The sequence below is a fragment of the Muntiacus reevesi genome, chromosome 17, assembly GCF_963930625.1.
Source record: "Muntiacus reevesi chromosome 17, mMunRee1.1, whole genome shotgun sequence".
Classification (NCBI taxonomy): domain Eukaryota; kingdom Metazoa; phylum Chordata; class Mammalia; order Artiodactyla; family Cervidae; genus Muntiacus; species Muntiacus reevesi.
The window spans coordinates 35,669,619-35,693,379 of NC_089265.1; the positions used below are offsets into that span (position 1 = coordinate 35,669,619).

At 38.3% G+C, this 23,761-nt stretch overlaps 1 protein-coding gene across 5 annotated transcripts in view; it reads right to left on the minus strand.

The window, feature by feature from the left end:
- The window catches only part of KDM4C (lysine demethylase 4C), a 397,429-nt gene that overhangs the window by 331,255 nt on the left and 42,413 nt on the right, over positions 1-23,761 (minus strand). The gene's annotated exons all lie outside the window — the stretch shown is intronic.

Genomic DNA, 23,761 nt, shown 5'->3' on the forward strand with positions numbered 1-23,761 from the left:
TTTTTTGCAATCACGATGAAATGGCAGTGTCTTTAAATCCAGTTCAACCTCCTCATGATGATATTAAAGACGGACATTAAATTTATTTATGTATACCAAAAAGGCCCTCCCTGGTAATTATGCCAAGGCCTCACAGATAACCATGCCTAGTATTTTCCTTATTGTTCTGTTTTCATTATAGTCTTTAGATGATAATATAATCAATATACTGATCATACTTACTGTGCTTTTGGGTCAGGAAAATTGTTGATGGGGCAGTTAATGAAGCTCTGCCTCAGGTAATATAACTGTAAAGTATCGGGGGAAATCAAAGTATCGGGGGAAATCATGTAATTCCAAAACTCCCCAAGACAGCCATTCTATAACTTAAAAACCACAGCAGGAAGTTTGCTATTTGGAAATTGTTCAAAGTTAAGTATCCTTTTAGAAAAGATCCTAGGTCCCAACTTATGAGACCTCATAAAAGTTCAAATTATATAAAATATTTTATCTAACTCTATTTATAGTGATGCAATCTCTTAACCCTAGTCCAATCAGACTTCAGTCCAATCACTCTAATAATAGAGTCCTCCTATTTAAAAGTCATTATTGAGGCAATGAATCTGAAGTAATAAATGAGCACCACATTATAGGAATCATTTTTAAATTGAATGAGCTTGCAAATTTAGGAACAAACTATTCTTCTGAAATTCCTACATTTGAAGAAGTCTCATCTTTGTTTCTGACTGATATTACCTTTCAGAAATAACTTAGGCTGAATCCCTTGACATAACTAGACCTGTGGGTCTAAAGGGATGAGGGGAGAGAAGAAAGAGTGATGGCAGATGACCCAGATTATGGCTCTAGCTCTGCCACTGCCGAGGGCAAAAATCACTGTGATTTCCAGAGCTCCCATTCTTTCTTTGTGAAAGCATGAGGTACCCACCCAGAGCTGCTCAGAGGGCTAAATAGGCTAAAGGACATAAAAATCTTTAGAAAATAAAACTTCTTATATCTTAGAACTGACAAAATAAATGTTTCCACTATTCTCCAGTAAATCTTACTGGAAACAAAACAAAAGTCAAACATGTGATAAAGTGATAGGAAAAAAAGGTCCTATGAAATTCACTACTGAAATTCTTCCCATTAATTGGCAAATATTAATAATATGTTGGCATCAGTTTCTTCTGGGAAGGGCCAAGGTTGCCATGATGTTAAAACTTAATTTCTTTTGCTGAAAAAAAGTCACATAATTTCAATAAAAGACATTATTAAAATATTAAGAATAACAGGTATAACAAGGGGCTGAGAATAAATCCTAGTGTTTCCAAATTCCCTCTCCAACGTCTGCTCTCTACTACTGACTGAACTCGCTAGCTGCCTAGAAGGACAGGTTCTAATCAAACTCTAAAGAGCACCAGGTCTCCATCAGAGATTCAGACAAGGAGGACACCTCATTTGTCACTTGGGAGAAGTATGACACCACAGTCTATTTCATTATGCTGCACATATATGTACACTACATCTACTCAAAATAATCCTGTAACATAAGCAATGTCATACCCAAATGAACAAATGGAAAACTTAGTACTCCTAGAGCAGTGGGTGGCAAAGAAAAGCCTGAATCTATCTGACTCTAGGCCTTCACTTACAAATTCTATGCTTTCAGTTCTGATCATGTTAAAATGCAATATACCATCCTCTTCTCTCAGCACTAAAAATCAACAAAGATCCAAGGAGCTAAAATTTATGACAGACAAACATATAAAACTGCTACATTCTTCCCACCCAGGCATACAGTCACCCTATACAAACACAAGCAAAGCTTCTAATAAAAGTTGCTTCACTTTTATTAGAAGGGTTGGGGACAGAATTGATTTAGTGTAAAAGTAGTCTCCAGAAAGACACCAGCTACAAACAAGCAAGACAATGACAGGCTGGAATCTGCCAAACCATTCAAAGTTTAAAGCCATCAAGTCTCTTCAGAAAGTCTATACACCAACACAAGTTCACAGACAAATGCCTCTTCCCAGATTCCATCCCCTTGAATAAAGCTCTTCCACACAATGTCCAACAGGTGTTTGAGCAGTATTTGCAACTCCCTGACCTCCACTGAGCAAATGTTTCCCCCCTGGTCCCCACTTCCTTCACCCCAATAACCCAGTGCATTAGAGGCATGCCCTGTTCTGTGTGTCTATTTACCCTGTCTCTGTCTGGTTTACTGAAATAATTCACCACTGGACCATAATTTGTGCATATATGTGTAAATGAGAAGTTTATCAAGGATCCTTCTTTCCAATCTCTATATCATCAATCTAACAAGAATCAGACAGTAATATGAAAGAACTCCTAAATTTTCATTACCATAGCCACTCAGGATCTGTTTGAGGATCAGGTTTTGGACTTCACAGAGGAAGTAAGTACCCTCAAACTGGCATTAGCATGAACAATGCCTCTATAAACCTACACAGAGAGACAGTGCTAAGTCTGAGTTCACACCCTTGAGCTCTGGGCCTGGGTCACGGAACACAGGGCACATCCAGGCCAAGGAGCTCCTTCTTTTTGGGACTATGAACATCTAGAATGCTCTACAGTGACTGTGCTAGGTCACTGGGAAATTGAAGCAGGACAGGGAAGCAATATGCCACATTAGAAACCAAACCAGTAAGGAGCCCTCCCATCTAATACAGAGAAACAATGCAAAAATCACAGAAAACTAGTTCTCCCTAAAATATTTCTAATGAACGTTATTCCTACAAGAGGCTATGGTCAAAAAATATTGGTTTCCTTTTCCCCTCCTCTTATAAAGTCACAATGCCAGGAGGTACTCTGAAGTTTCTAAGAGGTCATGCTATAAGAAAGCCTATTTAACTTTGTTTTAACTCTACATTTCCAAATGTTACTTGATCACAGGACCTTGTTTACATAAGACATTAATATCTTTCCTCAACGTCCACATCCAACCCACATGTTTCTCTTCCCCAACCCACCTGCCATAATCCTCAGCACTTGCAACATTATCCCCATGCAGCTCTTTCCAAGCAATGCTTTGAGCCTTCATCTCTCTCCTGAGTTTCACTGCCACATGCCCAGCTCTATGCTGGACCCAAAGTGACCCCCCAAAAATTTCTGAAAAATATATAAATTTATGAAAATAATTTCATTAAAAAAGCCAATCATTCAAAGGAGAAAAGAGCCATCTCCCAGGTGTTATAAAACTCTGAGAAAATACTAAAAGAAATTATTAAAGTTTCCCACTAAAGTTTTCAGATACTTTTATTCAGTACTTTTTACAAGATTACGCTTGTCCTCATTTGGCTCTCACCATCCCTTTCTATGACCCTTACTGCAGCCCAGCTAACATTTACTAGAGCAACATGATCCAAACAGAAGACTATCTTCCAAATTTCCACTTACTTTAAAGATAGGCTAATGTAAATTACTGCCACAAATTCATAAGGCTGTAATAAGTCCTTGAAGTTTCAAAGGTAATGCACATGAGGAAAGAAAAATAAAACTTGGTTGTTTTAAAGACTTCAAAATTCAATCCATTTCACACAGAAATGTGGGAAAACTGAATCTTTCAACAACTAAAATGAGAGCCTTGGTCACATTTAAAATAGAGGGTTTCCTTAGGATCTTTACACAATAATAAAATTAGACTCATGTGAAATTCATTTTGCTTTAAAGTTAATTACAATGTGTGACACGATAGCTCTTTTTGCTTCTTCCTTTCCATGAAAATATCTCACATTCTCCAAACTTTTTACTTTAAAAACAGACCTCTTTTCCTTTTTGCATTTTTATACACCAAAGTACCTACAATTTTACAGCAGTGCTTTCTTTTCTTTCTGAAAGTCTAGTCAATAGCCAATGTAGAGCAAGTTTTGAAGAAACAAAAAATGTCTGCAGCAAAAAGTACTACACAGTAATAAAAAAAAAAAGACTCTCACTTTAAAAATGTAACTATGAGTATGACAAGAAGGAATGTAGAGAAGAAAAGAAGAGAAATCCTCAATCAAATAAAAGATTACAGAGAGCTTGGGACCCCTCCCTTGAGTCTGGACCATTGAGACCTTGAAGTTATTTAAGTCTCTGGTTCAAGGCAAAAACAACTCCAATCCTTCTGGGAGAAAAGCACCCTCCATTTTGACTTACAAATTTTCCACAAATTAGGATCAAGCCAAAGCATAAAACTGAAGATCACCACATATACAGGGAGTTAAGACCTCATGGGAGAAAGCTAGCAAAAACAACTGGCCCTTCCCCACCCCAAGGACTGCTGGTATCAGAATTTTCACATGCTAAAAAACTTGAAATGCTTAAAGAAATTTAAAAATGGAATCACAAAGACAAGGTAGACTTCTAGAAATGAAATACAGCATTTCACTAGTATATCTTTGATATATCATTTCATTTAATGTATCATTATTAAACTAAAAACTGACTGAAAAGATTAAACAAGAGAAGTACTTACCCAGAAGGGAAAATTTAAGACATGAAACACACAGTACAGCACAGAAAGATGAGATGAAGAATCTGAAAACTAAAGTTAAGCAATACTTAGGACAGAATGTCTATAGTTCATGTATTCAGAGTCCCAGGAGTGAGAAAAATACAAAACTAAATAAAGTCACTAAAAGAGAACACCGATGAAACCAATTATATTAAAATTTAAATCTCTGTTCATTAAGACACTATAAATACCATCTCTAAAAATATTTGATATCAATTTCAGTTTACCTTAAAAAAATATAAATAAAAATACACTTTCAACTGAGTTGAAGCTATATAAAACAGACTTCTCAGAACTTTAGTGATACTACAGCTTTTGTTTTCTGGTGGCAAAAACATCAAAATGCCTCTTATTGATTAAAAACTGCTTATAAAGCCTTCATTATTATTTCTACTCTTGAAGTCAATAATGTTCTATATGGCCAAATATCTGGGTTCATTCTGGACTCAGGCATTCCAGTATTCTTGGCTGTTGGTTTTCTTTTACCCTTAAAGATTTATTTATTTATTCGGCTGCATCAGGTCTTAGTTGCATCATGAGGGATCTTCCGTTGTGGCACATGGATTCTCTAGTTGTGGGGGTACAGACTTAGCTGCTCTGTGGCATATGGGATCTTAATTCCCAGACCAGGGATCAAACCTGCATCCTCCAAATTGCAAGGCGGATTCCTAACCACTGGAGCACCAGAGAAATCCCCTTGGTTTGTTTTCTTTTCTAACTATTTTTATAGCCATGTCCAAGGGTAAAAATAATAATTTCTCTCTGTATTCCTTTTCAAGTAATTCTAGATAAGAGGTTCAAGAAAACTAAAACTGTTTTTATTTCATGTAATATAAAATAGGGAACTGATTTTGCAAGTTCACAGACGATTACTGTTTTTGCTATTTATCTTTAAATGTTATTTTATCACAATAGTTACATAGTACTTTTACATGTCTGTAAACAAACATCCTTTTACAGCATGCCTTGTATATATGTAAAGTTTGTAATTCTTGCTGTTCACTTTTAACTGACAAAGAAAAGAGTGAACACTACTGAAATCATGGTAGAACTTTACTTGTTCTCATACTGTTTGTACTCATCTTTGGCCAGTCACATATCTATTCAAGAAACATTCCCGACAGGAATGTTGGGAGTACAACAGGCTGAGACTCTAAAATTGCTTTCAACATTCCCTACTAGATATTGACTATTATATCAACTATTAAGTGTGTAACATCTAATTGACAATTATATAACTGTGGATGGTTTCTGATTTTATTTTTAAGACTGTGGATTGTGTTTAAACAATTCAAAATTGTATACTCCTGATTCTGAGATACTACGTGGTATTGCACCACTGTCACTTTACTGAATGTGTACAACAGTTCCATGAATCTAATACACCATTATATAGCTTTAGGTGGCAGAATTAAAATTAACCTATTACCTCTGTCTTTCTCTCTCTCTCTCTCTCTCTCACACACACACACACACACACACAGAGGGAAAATGAAAGAAACAAAAAAGTCTGGGAAGATCAAGATGAAATTGAAGCAAATAAGCAAATAATTCCACAAATGTAACTGGCATGGCTTTGGTATCCAGAATACATTAAAAACTCCAAATAATAAGAAAAAAAATCAAACAATCTAATAGGAAAATAAGACGAGGAAAAAACAAGAAACACAAATGATCAACAAAGACAAGACAAGATATTCTAAGTCATTTATAGTCAGAGAAAGGCAAATTCACAAACAAGATATTTTAAAGCCACAGGACTTACAAAGTCAAAGGTTGGTAAGTAATAAAATGAACAGAATCAAGTGATGAATATTGTCAGCATGAGGAAGCTTTTGAAGGTGACAGAAGTGTTCTAAACTTGGACTGGTGGTAATGGTTACACAAAAATCACTGAATTATACATCCAGCATGGGTGGATTTTGTGGTATGTAAGTTATACCTCAGTAAAGCGGTCTTATACAGTGCAAGGGGAGACTCTGCTACAAAGTCTTTGAGAAACAAGACAACAGTATCTGACCAAGCTGAATACTCTCTGAGGCAGCACTTTCATTCCTAGATAAGTGCTGCAGAGAACCTGTATAGAGTACACCAGAAATCATATACAGGAATGGGTTCATAGCGGCAATATTTATTTTAAGAAGAAAGAAAATATCCCGACAGGATAATAAAAAATAAAATCTATACTCACAAAATGGAACGCCATTAAGCAATGGAAATGACTGAACAATAGCTCACAGATAATATGAATAAACTCAGAAAACTCAGTGTTTGGGATAGTCTCAGAAGACCAGTGAAGTGATACTACACTTTTAATACAGTCAAAAATAAGCTAAACTAAGTATGTTGTTTACAAATATGCGTCTGTCTAAAAACAGCTACCAGGTGACCCTGCGATCCCACTCCTCGGCATACATCTGGAGAAAAACATGGTCCAAAAGGATACATGCACCTCCATGTTCATTGCAGCACTGTTTACAACAGCCAAGACATGGAAGCAATCTAGATGTCCATCAACAGAGGAATAGATAAAGAAGATGTGGGGGCGTCCCTGGTGGTTCCCTGATAAAGAATCTGCCTGCCAATCCAGGAGACACGGGTTACCTGATCAGGAAAGATCCGCCATGCCCTAGAGCAACTAAGCCCACGCACAAATGCTGAGCTTGTGCTCTAGAGCCCAGGAGCCACAACGACTGAGCTCATGTGCCACAGTTACTGAAGCCCGTGCACCAAGAACCCACGCTTCACAACAAGAAAAGCCACCACAGTGAGAAGCCCACGTACCACAAGCAGAGGGCAAGCCCCTCTCCCTGCAACTATAGAAAGCCTACACGCACAGCAACACAGACCCAGCACAGTCAAAACTAGATTTAAACAATTATTTTCTAAAATGTCATACATAACACTAAATAGAATATGACTCAGCCATTAAAAAGAATAAAATCTTATTTGCAGCAACATGGATGGACTTACAGACTGTCATACTGAGTGAAGTAAGACTGAGAAAGACAAATATACAGTACCACTTATATGTGGAATCTTAAAAAAATGATACAAATGAACTTAGTTACTAAACACGAACAGATTCAGAGACTTAGAGAACAAACTTATGGTTACTAGAGGGCATGGGTGGGTGGGTGGGAGAGGTAATTAGGAAGTTTGGGATTGACATGTACACAGTGCTATATTTATCAATAAAACAGACAACCAACAAGGACCTACCCTGTAGCACAGGAAACTCTGCTCAGTATTCTGCAACCACCTAAGTGCAAAAGAATTTGAAAAAGAATAGATACATGTATATGTATAACTGACTAACTCTGCTGCACACCTGAAACTAAAAAAACATTGTAAACCAACTATACTTCAACAACAACAACAACAACATTTGCTTTTTGGGTTTTTTTTAGGCAAGATACCAAACACAAAGTTTGGGCTACTCGTGGCGATGGGGTGGGATAGCAAAGGACTGTAGAAAGAGCATCCCATGAGCAGCACAACAGTAATGTTTTAACTATGGGATTGCATGATGGGTTTGGGGTTCTCAATGTATCATCGTGCTTTAAAATGTAAGTTTCACACATAAAATGAGATAATACAATCTAAAAATATGATAAAGAAAAAGTCATGAAAAAGAGAACATCTCCTGAGTCACACTCCACGGTACCATTTCTGCCCTGGCACCCTGTCTTACTGACAAGAGGATAGCAGTGTATCTCATGAAAAGAGCAGGCACATTTTCTTTAGTAGTAACCCCTAAACAAACATCCTTCATTGCTCTGACATGACAGGCTTCGACAGATGGCAGAAATAATAAACTGCTGGGCTGTGGGTTGGACTTCTAAGTAAATGAATATTGCAGAACAGCATTCTTCACAGTTCTCTTGGTCAGAATCAGCTAGTGAACATTTCATTAGGGCTTCAGGATTTTTATCCCATTTTGCTTTAATATTGCCGCCAGTTGCAGCTGTTATTCAGTACATAATATGGAGCAGGGCTTGCCCTAGGTGTTTTACTTATTCATTTCATTTTACCCTATGAAGTGATAAACAGAACTACGATCTATTATTAGTGCCATTTTATAGATGAGACAGTTGCCCCAGGAGAAGTCAGATAACTCACCCAAGATCTCACAGCTCACTACTGTGTAACCAGAATTCAAGGGTGACAATGGAAAACTCTAACCCAAGCTGGCATTACTGTGCCTGAAGCCTCACAGCCAATCGATGAGCCAGAAAGTCAATTCTAAACTTCTATATAATCAAGGAGGGAAAGACTTCCCTCAATCCCCCAATGATTGGAAGGGAAAGTTAATAATTTGGTGATTATATTTGCTACTTTTCTATTTTTTTAAGGACTACCAATCAAGAAGATGATTTGAAAAAAACTGCATGAGGCCAAGAGCCGGATTCATGGATTCACTCAGACATGCATTCTATTAAAAAAAAAAAAAAAGAAAGAAAGAAAAAAGAAACTTACAGAAATAATAAACAGCTTGTTGACTTTATTTTACACATCTACACATGACTCTTGCAGAAAATCCTAAAAGGAATCTGAACCATAAAAGCCTTGTTCTCCTTTAAAGAGGATCAATTATCTCAACATTTAAGAAAATAGTAAAATTACAAACCCAGACCCTGACAATTTCTTTGTAAATATAGGAAATTTAAAACGCTACAATTTTTACTGATGTATTCATATTTTCCAGACTAAGGCTTCCAAGGTGGCTCAGAGAGTAAATCTGCCTGCACTGCTAAAGACCTGGGTGGGAAGATCCCCTGGAGAAGGAAATGGCAACCCACTCCAGCATTCTTGCCTAGAGAAGCCCATGGACAGAGGAGCCTGGTGGCTACAGTCCATAGGATTGCAGAGAGTCAGACACAACTGCACAACTAACACTTTCACTTTCATTCATATTTTCTAGACTACTAAGCCCTTCGTCTAATTCAACTCTTGAAAGTGTATTATACTGCAGTGTAACACAGTACTTCAAAATCATTGTGTTAATACACTTTTACAACAGAGACTGCCTATGTTCATAGTATCTATTTTTACCTTCTTACTAATAGAACCTCAGTGAATTGAAAGAACAAAGTAGTTACAGCTAAGGCTAGTTATGCATGGTTCTGGCCAGTGAGATCTGACTGGTAATAACTGGGCAGGAGTTCCAGGAGAAAGCTTTGAGGAGGCTGTCTGAGCAGACTCAAGTCCCGTGCCCTTCCCTCTCACCAGACATTCAGACACAATGAGCAGCTACCACAAGAGCACGAGGGTAAGTATGTCATAGTGAAGGTGGCAAAAGTAACTGCTAGGAGTGCATGTCTCTGATGGCATCACAGAAGCAACATGGACCTAGACCACCTGCCTCAAATTTTTAATGTAAACTAAATAATTAGTTTGCCATTTATGTTAACATCTCTACTACTGACTCCTTTGCCTTATGCAAAAGGTAAAGAATAAAAGGAAAGATATACCAATTTGAAGGCAGAGTTCCAAAGAATAGCAAGGAGAGATAAGAAAGCCTTCCTCAGTGATCAGTGCAAAGAAACAGAGGAAAAAAAATAGAATGGGAAAGTCTAGAGATCGCTTCAAGAAAATTAGAGATACCAAGGGAACACTTCATACAAAGATGGGCACAATAAAGGACAGAAATGAACAGGAACCTAACAGAAGCAGAAGCTATTAAAAGGAGGTGGCAAGAATACAGAGAAGAACTATACAAAAAATATCTTCACGACCCAGATAACTATGATGGTGTGATCACTCACCTAGAGCCAGACATCCTGGAATGTGAAGTCAAGCAGGCCTTAGAAAGCATCACTACAACAAAGCTCGTAGAGGTGATGGAATTCCAGTTGAGCTGTTTCAAACCCTAAAAGATGATGCAGTGAAAGTGCTGCACTCAACATGCCAGCACATTTGGAAAACTCAGCAGTGGCCACAGGACTGGGAAAGGTCTGTTTTGATTCCAATCCCAAAGAAAGGAAATGCCAAAGAATGCTCAAACTACCACACAACTGAACTCATCTCACACACTAGCAAAGTAATGCTCAAAATTCTCCAAACAAGGCTTTGACAGTACATCAACTGTGAACTTCCAGATGTTCAAGCTAGATTTAGAAAAGGCAGAAGTACCAGAAATCAAATTACCAACATCCACTGGATCATCGAAAAAGCAACAGAGTTCTACAAAAACATCTATTTCTGCTTTATTGACTATGCCAAAGCCTTTGACTGTGTGGATCACAACAAACTGTGGAAAATTCTTCAAGAGATGGGAATACCAGACAATCTGACCTATCTCCTGAGAAATCAACAAGCAACAGTTAGAACTGGACATGGAACAACAGACTGGTTCCAAATCTGGAAAGGAGTACATTGAGGCTGCATATTGTCACCCTGCTTATTTAACTTATATGCAGAGTACATCATGAGAAATGCTGGGGTGGATGAAGTACAAGCTGGAATCAAGATTTCCGGGAAAATATCAATTACCTCAGATATGCAGATGAATCCACCCTTATGGCAGAAAGCAAAGAACTAAAGAGCCTCTTGATGAAAGTGAAAGAGGAGAGTGAAAAAGTTGGTTTAAAGCTCAACGTTCAGAAAACTAAGATCATGACATCCGGTCCCATCACTTCATGGCAAATAGATGGGTAAACAATGGAAACAATGAGAGACTTTATTTTCTTGGTCTCCAAAATCACTGGAGATGGTGATTACGGCCATGAAATTAAAAGATGCTTCCTCCTTGGAAGGAAAGTTATGACCAAACTAGATAGCATATTAAAAAGCAGAGACATTACTTGGCTGACAAAGGTCCGTCCAGTCAAAGCTATGGTTTTTCCAGTATTAATGTATGGATATGAGAGCTGGACTATAAAGAAAGCTGAGCACCGAAGAATTGATGCTTTTAAACTGTGGTGCTGGAGAAAACTATTGAGAATCCCTTGGACTACAAGCAGATCCAACCAGTCCATCCTAAAGGAGATCAGTCCTGAATATTCCTCGGAAGGACTGCTGCTGAAGCTGAAACTCTAATACTTTGGCCACCTGATGCAAAGAACTGACTCATTGGAAAAGACCCTGATGCTGGGAAAGATTCAAGGCAGGAGGAGAAGGGGACGACAGAGGATGAGATGGTTGGATGGCATCACTGACTCGATAGACATGAGTTTGAGTAAGCTCCGGGATTCGGTGATGGACAGGGAAGCCTGGCTGTGCTGCAGTCCATGGGGCTGCAAAGAGTCATATATGACTGAGCAACTGAACTGAATTACTGCTGACAGTAAAATAATGTCTAATACATCTCCTTAGTAACCAAATGCACAGGTCCCCAGCTTGTCCCATTCTCTGGTGGATCTGAGTAAGAAAGTAATATTATCAGAGTCTGTGATGTTAATGTGATCCTACTAAAGAAGTAGTTAAGCCACTTAGCTTTTGAAAGGTACCAAAGTGTGGGCTGGGCTTGAGCCTCTTTACAACTATTTATGCCAGGAAAATTACAATTAACATAGAGAATATATCTGTTTCTCCCTATTCCTACCATATTTTATCTACTTTTTCCTGTTTCTTCTAGCTGTTTTTTCCACCTTACTTCATTTCTTCCTCAATGTTGCTTCGCACTTAAAGCAATTTCAGATTTAACACACTCAAATAACACCTGGCAGAAGGCTCAGATAACACCCTTTTATTCTACATGAAGAAAAACAACTTAAGATATTGCCAATGGTCTCATTTTCATTCCTCATAATGAAAAAATCTAGATCATATATATAAGCTCAACATTATTCCTTCAACGAAAAAGAAAATACTAATAATTTGCCTGAATATTAAATACATTTTCTCATTTAGAATATATGAAACGTAATTTTTAAAAAAATTAAATGTATAAACCTAGAAACAAGATAAAATCATTTTATAATTTTAGTGATATCTCTTTTTTAAAAATATTGTTTTATTTAGAACGTAATTAGAATCATACTCCTGGAACTCATGACTCTTAACTGCCCCAGTGACTCCAAAATCCCACAGACAGGTGGTGATTTATTTTGAGAAACGAATGCTAAGAAGCTGGCAAGGGCAAACAACTACCCAAACTCTCCATCTCAGCCAGACTTGTCACCCTTTTACCCCTCAGGCATGGAACTGTATTTGGGACTCCGTGTGTCTCTATCAATTTAGCACTTCCACAGCCAAAACTGCTTTTCCCCACAGTGATCCCACCTAACCCTCTCATGTGCAAGACAGACACTTCAGGTCAGCAGTCATGTACTCTTAAGTCAGCCGGCATCTCAGCAAAATCTTCTTCTATCAACAGTTCTGTAACAATGCTCCTCTGAAAATACAGCTTCCAGAATTCATGGAACATTCTACATGCAATGTGACAAATGAATAGAAGTACTATTACAACACCCCACCCAACCCCTTCTGGATGGCATAACTTGAGATCATCAGGCTAAGACTTCATTCACTAAATATCAGCCATAATATGCTGGCAGATAATGAGTTCTGATTAAATATAAGTTTTATTACACAGAATGAAAATCTAAAAGTTACAATCCAAGGCCAATAGCACTCTCTTAGCATGAAAGCATGTCTAGAATGACAGTATTTTCCCTCGGATGTGAAAATTACACATACAGCTAGTGTTTTGGCTTCAAAATATTCCTTATTTCAGGATAAATCATATCCTAACACGATAAAAATACAAAATGGAAAGGATACTGGTGACTCAGTTTAAATATTTTACTGTTTAAATATTTTATTTAAAATATTTAATATTTTAGAAACCTGCAGCCTTAGAAAAATTTATTGTCCAACAGCACCATCTGGTGGATGAACATATTTAAGCCACCCTACTGCAGGTTCGTGACACTGTAAAGAGGCAGTGATCAAGACCATCCCCAAGAAAAAGAAACGCAAAAAGGCAAAATGATTATAAAATGGTTGTCTGAGGAGGCCTTACAAATAGCTGTGAAAAGAAGAGAAGCTAAAGGCAAAGGAGAAAAGGAAAGATATACCCATCTGAATGCAGAGTTCCAAAGAATAGCAAGGAGAGATATGAAAGCCTTCCTCAGTGATCAGTGCAAAAAAACAGAGGAAAACAATAGAATGGAAAAGTCTAGAGATCGCTTCAAAAAAATCAGAGATACCAAGGGAACATTTCAAACAAAGAGGGACACAATAAAGGACAGAAACGGTATGGACCTAACAGAAGCAAACGGTATTGAGAAGAGTGGTAAGAATACACAGAACTATACAAAAAAGATCTTCATGACCTAGATAATCATGATGTTGTGATCACTCACCTAGAGCCAGATATCCTGGATTGCGAAATCAAGTGGGCCTTAGGAAGCATCACTACAAACAAAGCTAGTGGAGGTGATATAATACCAGCTGAGCGATTTCAAATCCTAAAGGATGATGCTGTGAAAAAGAACAGCATGTATATTATCTATAGTGAAACAGATCACCAGCCCAGGTGGGATGCATGAGACAAGTGCTCAGGCCTGGTGCACTGGGAGGAACCAGAGGAATTGGGTGGAGAGGGAGGTGGAAGGGGGGATCGGGATGGGGAATACATATAACTCCATGGCTGATTCATGTCAATGTATGACAAAACCCACTGAAATGTTGTGAAGTAATTAGCCTCCAACTAATAAAAATTTAAAAATAAATAAATAAAAAGAAAGAAAGAAAGTGCTGCTCTCAATATGCCAGCAAATTTGGAAAACTCAGCAGTGGCCACATGACTGGAAAAAGTCAGCTTTCATTCCAGTCACAAAGAAAGGCAATGCCAAAGAATGCTAAAACTGCCTCACAATTGAACTCATCTTACACGCTAGCAAAGTAATGCTCAAAATTCTCCAAGCAAGGGTTCAACAGTGTATGAACCGAGAATTTCCAGATGTTCAAGCTGGATTCAGAAAAGGCAGAGGAACCAGAGATCAAATTGCCAACATTCACTGGATCATCGAAAAAGCAAGAGAGTTCAAAATAAACATCTACTTCTGCTTTACTGACTACACCAAAGCCTTTGACTGTGTGGATCACAACAAACTGCAGAAAATTCTTCAAGAGATGGGAATACCAGACCACCTGACCTGCCTCTTGAGAAATCTGTATGCAGGTCAAGATGCAACAGCTAGAACTGGACATGGAACCACAGACTGGTTCAAAACTGGGAAAGGAGTATATCAAGGCTGTATATTGTTACGATCCTTATTTAACTTATATGCAGAGTACATCATGCGAAATGCTGTGCTGGATGAAGCACAAACTGGAATCAAAATTGCCAGGAGAAGTATCAATAACCTCAGATACGCAGATGATACACCCTTATGGCAGAAAGTGAAGAACTAAAGAGCTTCTTGATGAAAGTGAAAGAAGAGAGTGAAAAAGTTGGCTTAAAGCTCAACATTCAGAAAATCAAGATCATGGCATCCGGTCCCATCACTTCATGGCAAACAGATGAGAAAAAAATGGAAACAGTGACAGACTTTCTTTTCTTAGACTCCAAAATCACTGGAGATGGTGACTGCAGTCATGAAATTAAAAGATGCTTACTCCTTGGAAGAAAAGTTATGACCAATCTAGACAGCATATTAAAAAGCAAAGACATTACTTGGCTGACAAAGGTTCGTCTAGTCAAAGCTATGGTTCTTCCAGTAGTCATGTATGGATATGAGAGCTGGACCACAAAGAAAGCTGAGCGTTGAATTGATGCTTTTGAACTGTGATGCTGGAGAAGACTCTTGAGAATCCCTTGGACTGCAAAGAGATCCAACCAGCCCATACTAAGGGAGATCAGTCCTGAATATTCCTTGGAAGGACTGCTGCTGAAGCTGAAACTCCAATACTTTGGCTACCTGATGCGAAGAGCTGACACTGGAAAAGACCCTGATGCTGGGAAAGATTGAAGGCAGGAGAAGGAGACAACAGAGGATGAGATGATGGATGGCATCATGGACTCAATGGACATGAGTTTGAGCAAGCTCCAGGATTTGGTGATGGACAGGGAAGCCTGGTGTGCTGCAGTCCATGGGGTAGCAAAGATTTGGACATGACTCAGCAAATGAACTCAACTGAACTGCAGGAAGATAAAAGAGTCATCTGCAAGGTTAAATGCCAGTAACACTAAAATCTTAGTATAAAAAGATTCCTATGCTTCAGCCAGTGGATTTCTTCTGAAGGGGTTCTTGACAAAATTCTAATATAAAAGAAACCTAGAACTCAAAAAAGTCCTTATCTAAGACAAATGTTACTTAAAATAAAGCAAACATATTTAAGCTGAGAGGAACCTCAGAGAGCTGTTAATTCAATCTTTTCCCTTTACAGACTCTAAGGCAACAACAGTTTTCCTGAAAGTCACAGCAAGGGATGGCAGACATGGATTATAATATAAGTAAATAGGTCAAATATTCTATGCTATTCAATACAGCCTTCTGTTTTTCTGTGGAGAAAAGGCAGGAAATGAAGCAGAGTTGGTGGCAAAGTGCCTCTGTTAGCAGTGGGCTAACAGAGGTTAAAGAGCTTCATGGGCTAGTGATGATCTGGTCACCCCTCAGTGCATCATGGGCCAACCCTACCCTAACCCCAGGAACTGTCATACCCTCCTTGCTCTGTGGCCCCCAATGTCCCTCTCCACCTTAGATTTATCTGCTTCCCCTGCTCAAGAAAATCATCCTACCAATAAAAATGAGAGATACAATGAATGTTAAATCATCCCATTGAAGAACATCTGTAATCATGGCAAAGCATTCACTATGTGTTAAAATGAGAGGGAGAAGAGACAAAACCAAACTGTATTTACCATGATACCACACCTGCTCAAAAAATAAAACTACTGAGCACTAAACGAGGAAAAAGCATTGGAAGGGAAGACACTAAACTCTTTGATAGCTCTTTTTCTAAATGCCAGGATTATGAGTGATTTCAATTTTCTCTGTCATTTAATACTTTTCATCATTTTTATAATACTTGTATTAACAAAAAGGTAATTTTTACCTAAAAAACTTATGCATTTATAATCATAGACTGTAAAGAGAACATAAATGGGAAACTAGAAAGAGGACACACACACACATCCATCTATCCATTACATCCATAGCAAAAAAAAAGAAAAAATTCCCCAGCTCTCATGAAGAAATATGTAGTAAAAGACATATTTTTTCGTCTTTTTAAGGTCTGTCACTGTATTTTTCAAACAGCTTTGAATTTTCTATCAATTATCTATTAAAAAATACATGGATGACAAAAGTAACGACTAGCAAATTAATATGAAAGAAAAATCTTACAAACACAGTTTAAAATATTTTATATGTCTTAAGATGCAGAAACTTGAGTTTCCACCCCAAGCTCATTTTCTGCTTAAAAAATTTTGCCAGAGTTCTATGCCAGAATTTATGGCTTAATGCTCCCCCAAATAACTCCATGTCTTCTTGTTGAAGAACTACTGTCCCATAACGTAATTAGATCTCTGAGGTTCATGTCAGGGACAGAGTGACCTGAAGGTCTATAAACAAGTATGAAAAACTGTTATCTTGCCTCAAGACGCCTGCATCATTTACATAGAGTGAGATATGATAAGGAATCTCCTGCTAAATATCTTACAGCAGAAGTTTTCACAATGTTGTCCAAGGACCACTGGGTCTGTGACATCAAAGCCACTATCACAACTATACCAAGACATTATTCTCCTTTTTCACTCTCATTCTCCCATCTGTGTAAGGTAGAATGTGCAGAAGGCTACATGATATCACAACAGATTAAATGCAAAAAGCAGATACAAGATTCTGGAAGAGGGGTTCTATTTAAGCTAGATATTAGTGAGAATTGCATGGACAGAGGAGCCTGGCAAGCTACACGGTCCATGGGCCACAAAGAGGACAGTCGCTTAGATATGACTAAGCGACTATCAACCCTGAGACACTAGTGACTTGAAAAACCCATAAAAAAATGCCACTTCTCTCACTAAATTTTGTGTTTAGGAAAATATAGTCATTTTTTTTAGAAAAATATGAATATTACATAACATTATTTTTAATGATTTAAATATTTTTAAACCTTCTCAGTTTTAATTTCTAATACAATAAACATGGATAGATACAAGCCACATAAACAACAGCTCTTTGAGGTCCATAATAAATTATTAGAAGTATAAATAAGTGCTGAAAAGCCTAAAATTTGAGAACTACTATCTCAGTTGGTTCAGAAAAACACCCACTGGGGATCATGACCACTCTGGAGTCAAGATCACTCTGACCCCACCCTCTTTCCTCCTTCCTAAAAGCATTCTCCAAGTCTCTTGCTATGACCAGTTCCTCTTGTAAGCCATTATATGATCACACTTTCTAAAGCATGATTCTGATCCTACCCTTTCCCTATTAAATATTCTCAAACAGTTCTTCAAGATGTAGAGAGTGATAATCAAAAAATTTCAGAAAACTCCATGATCTGGCCTCAGGCTATTTTACCAATGTCATGTACACATCAAACCTACTATTATTTAGGTGCATTCTTAGAAGCAGATGTTACAAGAGAGTCTATGAGAAATGATACCTGCCATCACTGGACTCAGAGTTTATGTGAAAGAAACAGAAATAATGCAAGTATCCTTCACTGTCTGTCCTCATTTTCCAAATATCTGCTGTATTAACGTATTTTTTTTACCCTAAATTCACTGACCAAATCAAAAACTCTATAATGACCTGTGAACATCCACCAGCAGAAAGCTTTCAGTTGCATACAAATCTATGTAAGGTAACACAGACGGCAGTTCAGTTGTATCTCAGTTCTTGTCCCACAGGATTATGCTCTGTGCCCAGCATAAATGCACTGGGCATCACTGCTACCATCTTCCAAGCACTGCTGGTGAAAATGTGTTCTTCAAACGTGGAAAAACCTGAGAAGAAAAAAGTGAGCATAGAGAGAGTTGAAGGTGACGGCACGCAGCGCTGGAGGGAAGTGCGTAAGACGTGACCTCAGCATGTCCACACCTCACGACATAGCCAAGTTGCTCCTGGGAAGCTGAACTGTGTTACTTGCACCAACACCATAAATGAGAAACTAGAGAAACTCCCTGGGCAGTAGACTGATAAGTCATTCTCAGCATAGGAGGCCGCTGAGTACCAGGCTGGTACAGGAGAAGACGACAGACACCTTCAAAGATATGACGCTCAGTCGCTCAGCCGTGTCTGACTCTCTGTGACCCCATGAACTGCAGCCGCCAGGCTCCTCTGTCCATGGGATTTCCCAAGCAAGAATACTGGAGTGGGTTGCCATTCCGCCTCCAGGGGATTGTCCTGACCCAGGGGTCAAACCCACATCACAGGTGGATTCTTTACCACTGAGCCACTGGGGAAGCCCAAGGCAGCTGCAAAGTGGAGGAACCTGATGTCAGCAAACCAGGTGAGTTTCAAAGCAAGACTGGGAGACCGGTGATAAAACAGTGCAAGCTGTGGGCCACGGGTGAAGTGGCCTCCCCTCACAGTGAGATGTGCTATCTTCCTCCAATGAATTGCTAAAAACTATCATCAAAGACAGTTCCCCACAAGGGAAACAGTCAATCATAATGCATGTCACCCCACAGGGTTATTCAAAAGAAAGAAGTACCGAGACATTAGGCATCCAAAGAAGGCTAAACTCCTGTAAGGTAGGAACCTTGCTGGTGCACTACTGTGAAAAACATCATCTCAAAGGGGCCACTGCTGACAGCAATGCCTGTTAGGATATGAATGAAGTATTCAAATCAGAAAGCCTAGATGATGGCGAAGACAGGTGCGGCTTAGGGAAGGAAGTGTCTATCACCACTCAACCAAGGGAAAACCTTGCAAAGAAGACTCTTGAAAACAGATTAATACAATTGGAGATCCTTCTAGTGTTATCAAGAAGATAATAGCCAGTTTAAGGAAAGTATGTTGAACTTCATTTTTAAACCTTAATTTAATGAACAATGATCATCAATAAGAGAATCACCACTGCACATACGAGAGATAATGTTAGAAATGCAGCCCAAATGAGCACAGAACACAAGCCCGAATGACCTACTGTCACTGTACTAATGTTCGTGAAAAATGTTGATGCCTAGTCTTAGCCCTCACATACAGAACAAAGAGATGCACTCTGTCTTCAAACACCTGTGGAAGTACAGCTATTGGCTATCCCAGAAATATTATATCTTCTTTTTTTCCCTTCAGATATGGGTTTATTTTAATGTCCCTTAGTCAAGCTGAATCATCCCACATAGTTACAGCACCTTTCTCTCCCTGTTCATCTTTTCTCTCTATCTGTTGCTTTTGTGTTTGTTTCGTGAAGTGACTGCCATGTTTCTATAAACAGAGAACCAATTTTTTTAATTGAACAGTGCACAAAGGTTAATTAAAACTTTTTCTTTTTCCTCCATGCTGCACAGTTTGCAGGATCTTAGTTCCCCAGCCAGGGATCGAACACAGACCTGTGTCAGTGAAAGCACGGAGTCCTAACCACTGGACCACCAGGGAATTTCCTAATTAAAACTTTCTTTACCTAATTAAAACTTATACTTTATCAGTATACCAGCCTTTAGTAAAATATAACCAAAATAAGAGTTTCAGATCTTTGGAGTCTTATGTTTCTACTACTGTTTCTAAGGAATCATCAAAGGTCACCCAAAAACACAGGAGGCTCTATTTCTAAGTTCAGGAACTTCTTTACTTACAGAAAGAAGGTCCCTGACATTACCAAATTTCATTTCAGGATCTTAACATAATCAATATAAATATAGTCATAGTCAAGATATCAACACAGTCATAACTAAAAACATCCAAAATTTTATCTATATCTTAAAAAAGTTTTGAGAATCCTTCCCCAAAAGCAAATAATTGTGCCTCTATATTAGGAGTTAGTAAACCCTTTCTGCAAAGGACTTAGCTTTTGTGGGCCATACAATCTGTCACAATGACTCAACTCTCCCACTATAGTGCAAAAAAGCCATATATAATATGTAGATTGACAATAAGGCTATGCTCCAATAAAACTTTATTTACAAAGACAAGCAAGGCTTTCCATCATACACCCAAAGACTGGGCTTTGTCATGTCATGCCTTTGATAGGCTTGGCATTTTGGTTTAAAAAGTAGTAACTACCTTAAGGGCTTCCCTGGTGGCTCAGTGGTAAAAGAATCCACCTACCAATGCAGGAGACACTGGCTTGATCACTGGCTCGGGAAGTTCCCCTGGAGAAGGAAATGGCAACCACTCTAGTATTCTTGCCTAGGAAATCCCATGGACAGAAGAGCCTGGCGGGCTACAGTCCATGGGGTCACAAGAATCGGACATGACTGAGCAACTAAACAACAGCAACCTCCTTAAATCATGTTACTGTTACTGCTGCCAGAGGCCACTGCCCATGGTGCTGAGATTTTTAAGTATATCCTAAGGAAATCAAGCTCTGAAAGCATCAGTGGAATGAAAGAGGGACCAAGACTTCTCCCCTTGAATCTCCAGACCCTAATCCCTTTACTGTAAGACCGACTGTCCTCAAACAGTCCCTCATGTACACCCTTACCCCTAATTCCGATGCTGTACCCACACCTGGATCCACACTACAATGGCACCCCTTTCTATTCCTTAACAGACTTGCCTGGTGCTGCAAGATAAACATCCGAGAAGGAGCAGCCCCGGCAACCCATCTCCGGCCAGGCTGATCCTCTCCCTCAGGTCCCATAGCCACTGCTCCAGGTCTGCCTCACGCTCCTTAAGCCCAAGCTCACCAAAAAGCCTTCAAATTCAGTTTTTAAAAAAAGGAAGAGAGGGAGACAAATTATTAAGTACAATCTTATCCTCCAATCTACCTAGCTTCTGTCCATTCTTCTCTCCCCTCCCTCTACCTGTCTTGAACTTGTAGGACAAGCTCATCTCTCCTACAAAAAAAAAAAAAAAATCTTCCTTCTACACCAAGCTACTCAAAGTGCCTCTCTGGGCTCCCTGGAACCCCACACCTGCCCCCCAAGTCTGTGAATTACCTGCGAACCAGGATCCTTACTCACCTTTGCACACTGCACAAACTGTTTCTCTTACATTCCCCACACCCTCTCTAGGAACTCCTATCCCCACCAACAGAAGGTTATGAATTTTGAATCCTTCTTTTAACATTAAAGGGAATAGCCATAACTACAAATCAGGCAGGAAAATGAACCACAATTTGATGACTATAATCCCTTTCAAAATAATGCCAGGAACCATAACAAACCAACATCCAATACAATTTAAATATTGAACTGAGCAGTTAAACAATGCAAAGATACAATAGGAAAGAGCAAAACACACAAGCTTTTTCCAATGCACATTCATTGCAATGACTTAAAATGTTCCCGACACAAGTTATTATCCACTCACTCTTCATTACTCTCTTTAATGCACTCTTTCTCTTGTTGCTCTCCATCTACCTCAAGGGGGCAAATACAAGTTACTTTTCATGTGCTTGAATTTAGTTGTCTTGAGTGTGATTGGTTTTGTTTACCAGTACCAGTTCACAACATCTCTCATGTCTTTCTTTATGCTACAAAAGCACTGAAAATGTCAGCTCAGTTCTGGAGTTACTAAATACCCCTACAGAAATTCCATAAAACAGTATGCCTTGTAGGTCCTACCAAAATGACAGATTTCTGGCTCCAAAACTTGTAAATAATGAGGGTGCTTTAAAAACTGCATGTTTACAAACCAGTGAATTTTGTTCATCGAATTTTAATAACTAAAGTTACTCAAATCTGAAGTCTAAAGTCAATGTTCCCTTGAAGCAATGCCATTGTGTAACTGGTTTTCAAACACAAGCAGTAAATTAATAAGCACTACAAAACTAAGCCCATCAGCCTCATCTGTGCTATCAACAATTATATTATTTTACTATCAAATATGAAAAGCTAGTCCAGGGCAGCTTTATGTCAACTGTTCTGAAAATCATACGCTGTTTCTACTCCTTAATTATATTTGCAAAAAAGGAACAAAGAGCTCAATGATCCTGAGGTATGGTTAGAAAAAAATCTTGACTAAGTTTTATTTTTGAGCCTTAAGACATGCAACCTCTCAGCCCAAAATCCAGATAATTCCTCAACTGTCTTCCTTTCAGAAACCTGAAAACTTGCCATGATACCATAGGGAAGAAACCACAGAGAAGACACAAAATAAACCATGAGCTCAGGGGACATTGGTAGGTGACACAGACCTAGCTTAACACATTTCCACAACTGTGAGACTGACTCTACATAATTACTTCCTTAAAACTGGTGTGGAGAATAAGAGCACCTGGCAGCTTACCAGTCTCATAATTTTGAGAAAACATTTAACTCTTCTGGGCCTCAGCTGAAAATACTAACAGTATTTGCCTGGCCTCACCCATTTCAAGATGCCATCTTCTGTAAGGAAGATTTAGTACTAGTGGCACCCATTTTCCTAAAGGTAAGTAACCAAAACATGCAAACTTAAAAGAGATTTCTCATTACTAAAGAATAAATCAATAAGAATATACTTGGAGTACAAACGAATCACTTTGCTCTACAGCAGAATTTAACACAACACTGTAAATCAAATACACTTCAATTTTTTAAAAGGAGGGAAAAAGAATATACTTGGAATTGAAATACCAAAAAACATAGCAAAGACTTAATATAAGGTACAATCTGAAACCGCTGGAGCTAGAATACACTGAAATGATCCTCTGGAGAGCAATACTGAAAATGCTTCTAAAGCAGTCTTTGAGGTGGGGAAACACAAACACACACGCAAGCATATATATACACCAACATAAAAGGCCAAAAGGAAATCATAGAGGTTATGTTTGTTTGGTAAGCTTTTAAGTAACCTTTTCTTCATATTTTTCTCTATTTTTAAATTTTTCTATATAAGTATGTAGTAACTTAACAATAAATTCTCAATATGGAGGTTACTTACACTGGTGAAAATCCAAAAGGGTGAAAGAAAAAGAATGTTTTCCCTTTTTTAACTTGTAAGAGTCCAAACATACATATTTTAAATATCATGTATCCATCACCTAGCTTCATTTACCAATACTTGCCAATCTTTATTCAACTATATCCATTCCACTTTATTTCCTGAGATATTTTAAAAACAAATTCCAGAATACATGTTACTCACCTATATATTTTTCAGTGTATAGTCTCAATTTATAAGGAAAAACATATGTATCTATGTGCGTGTGTATACATATCTATGTATATATATTAATGTAAGTGTTTGTGTGTATGTGTGTGTTTGCAGAAACCTGTAA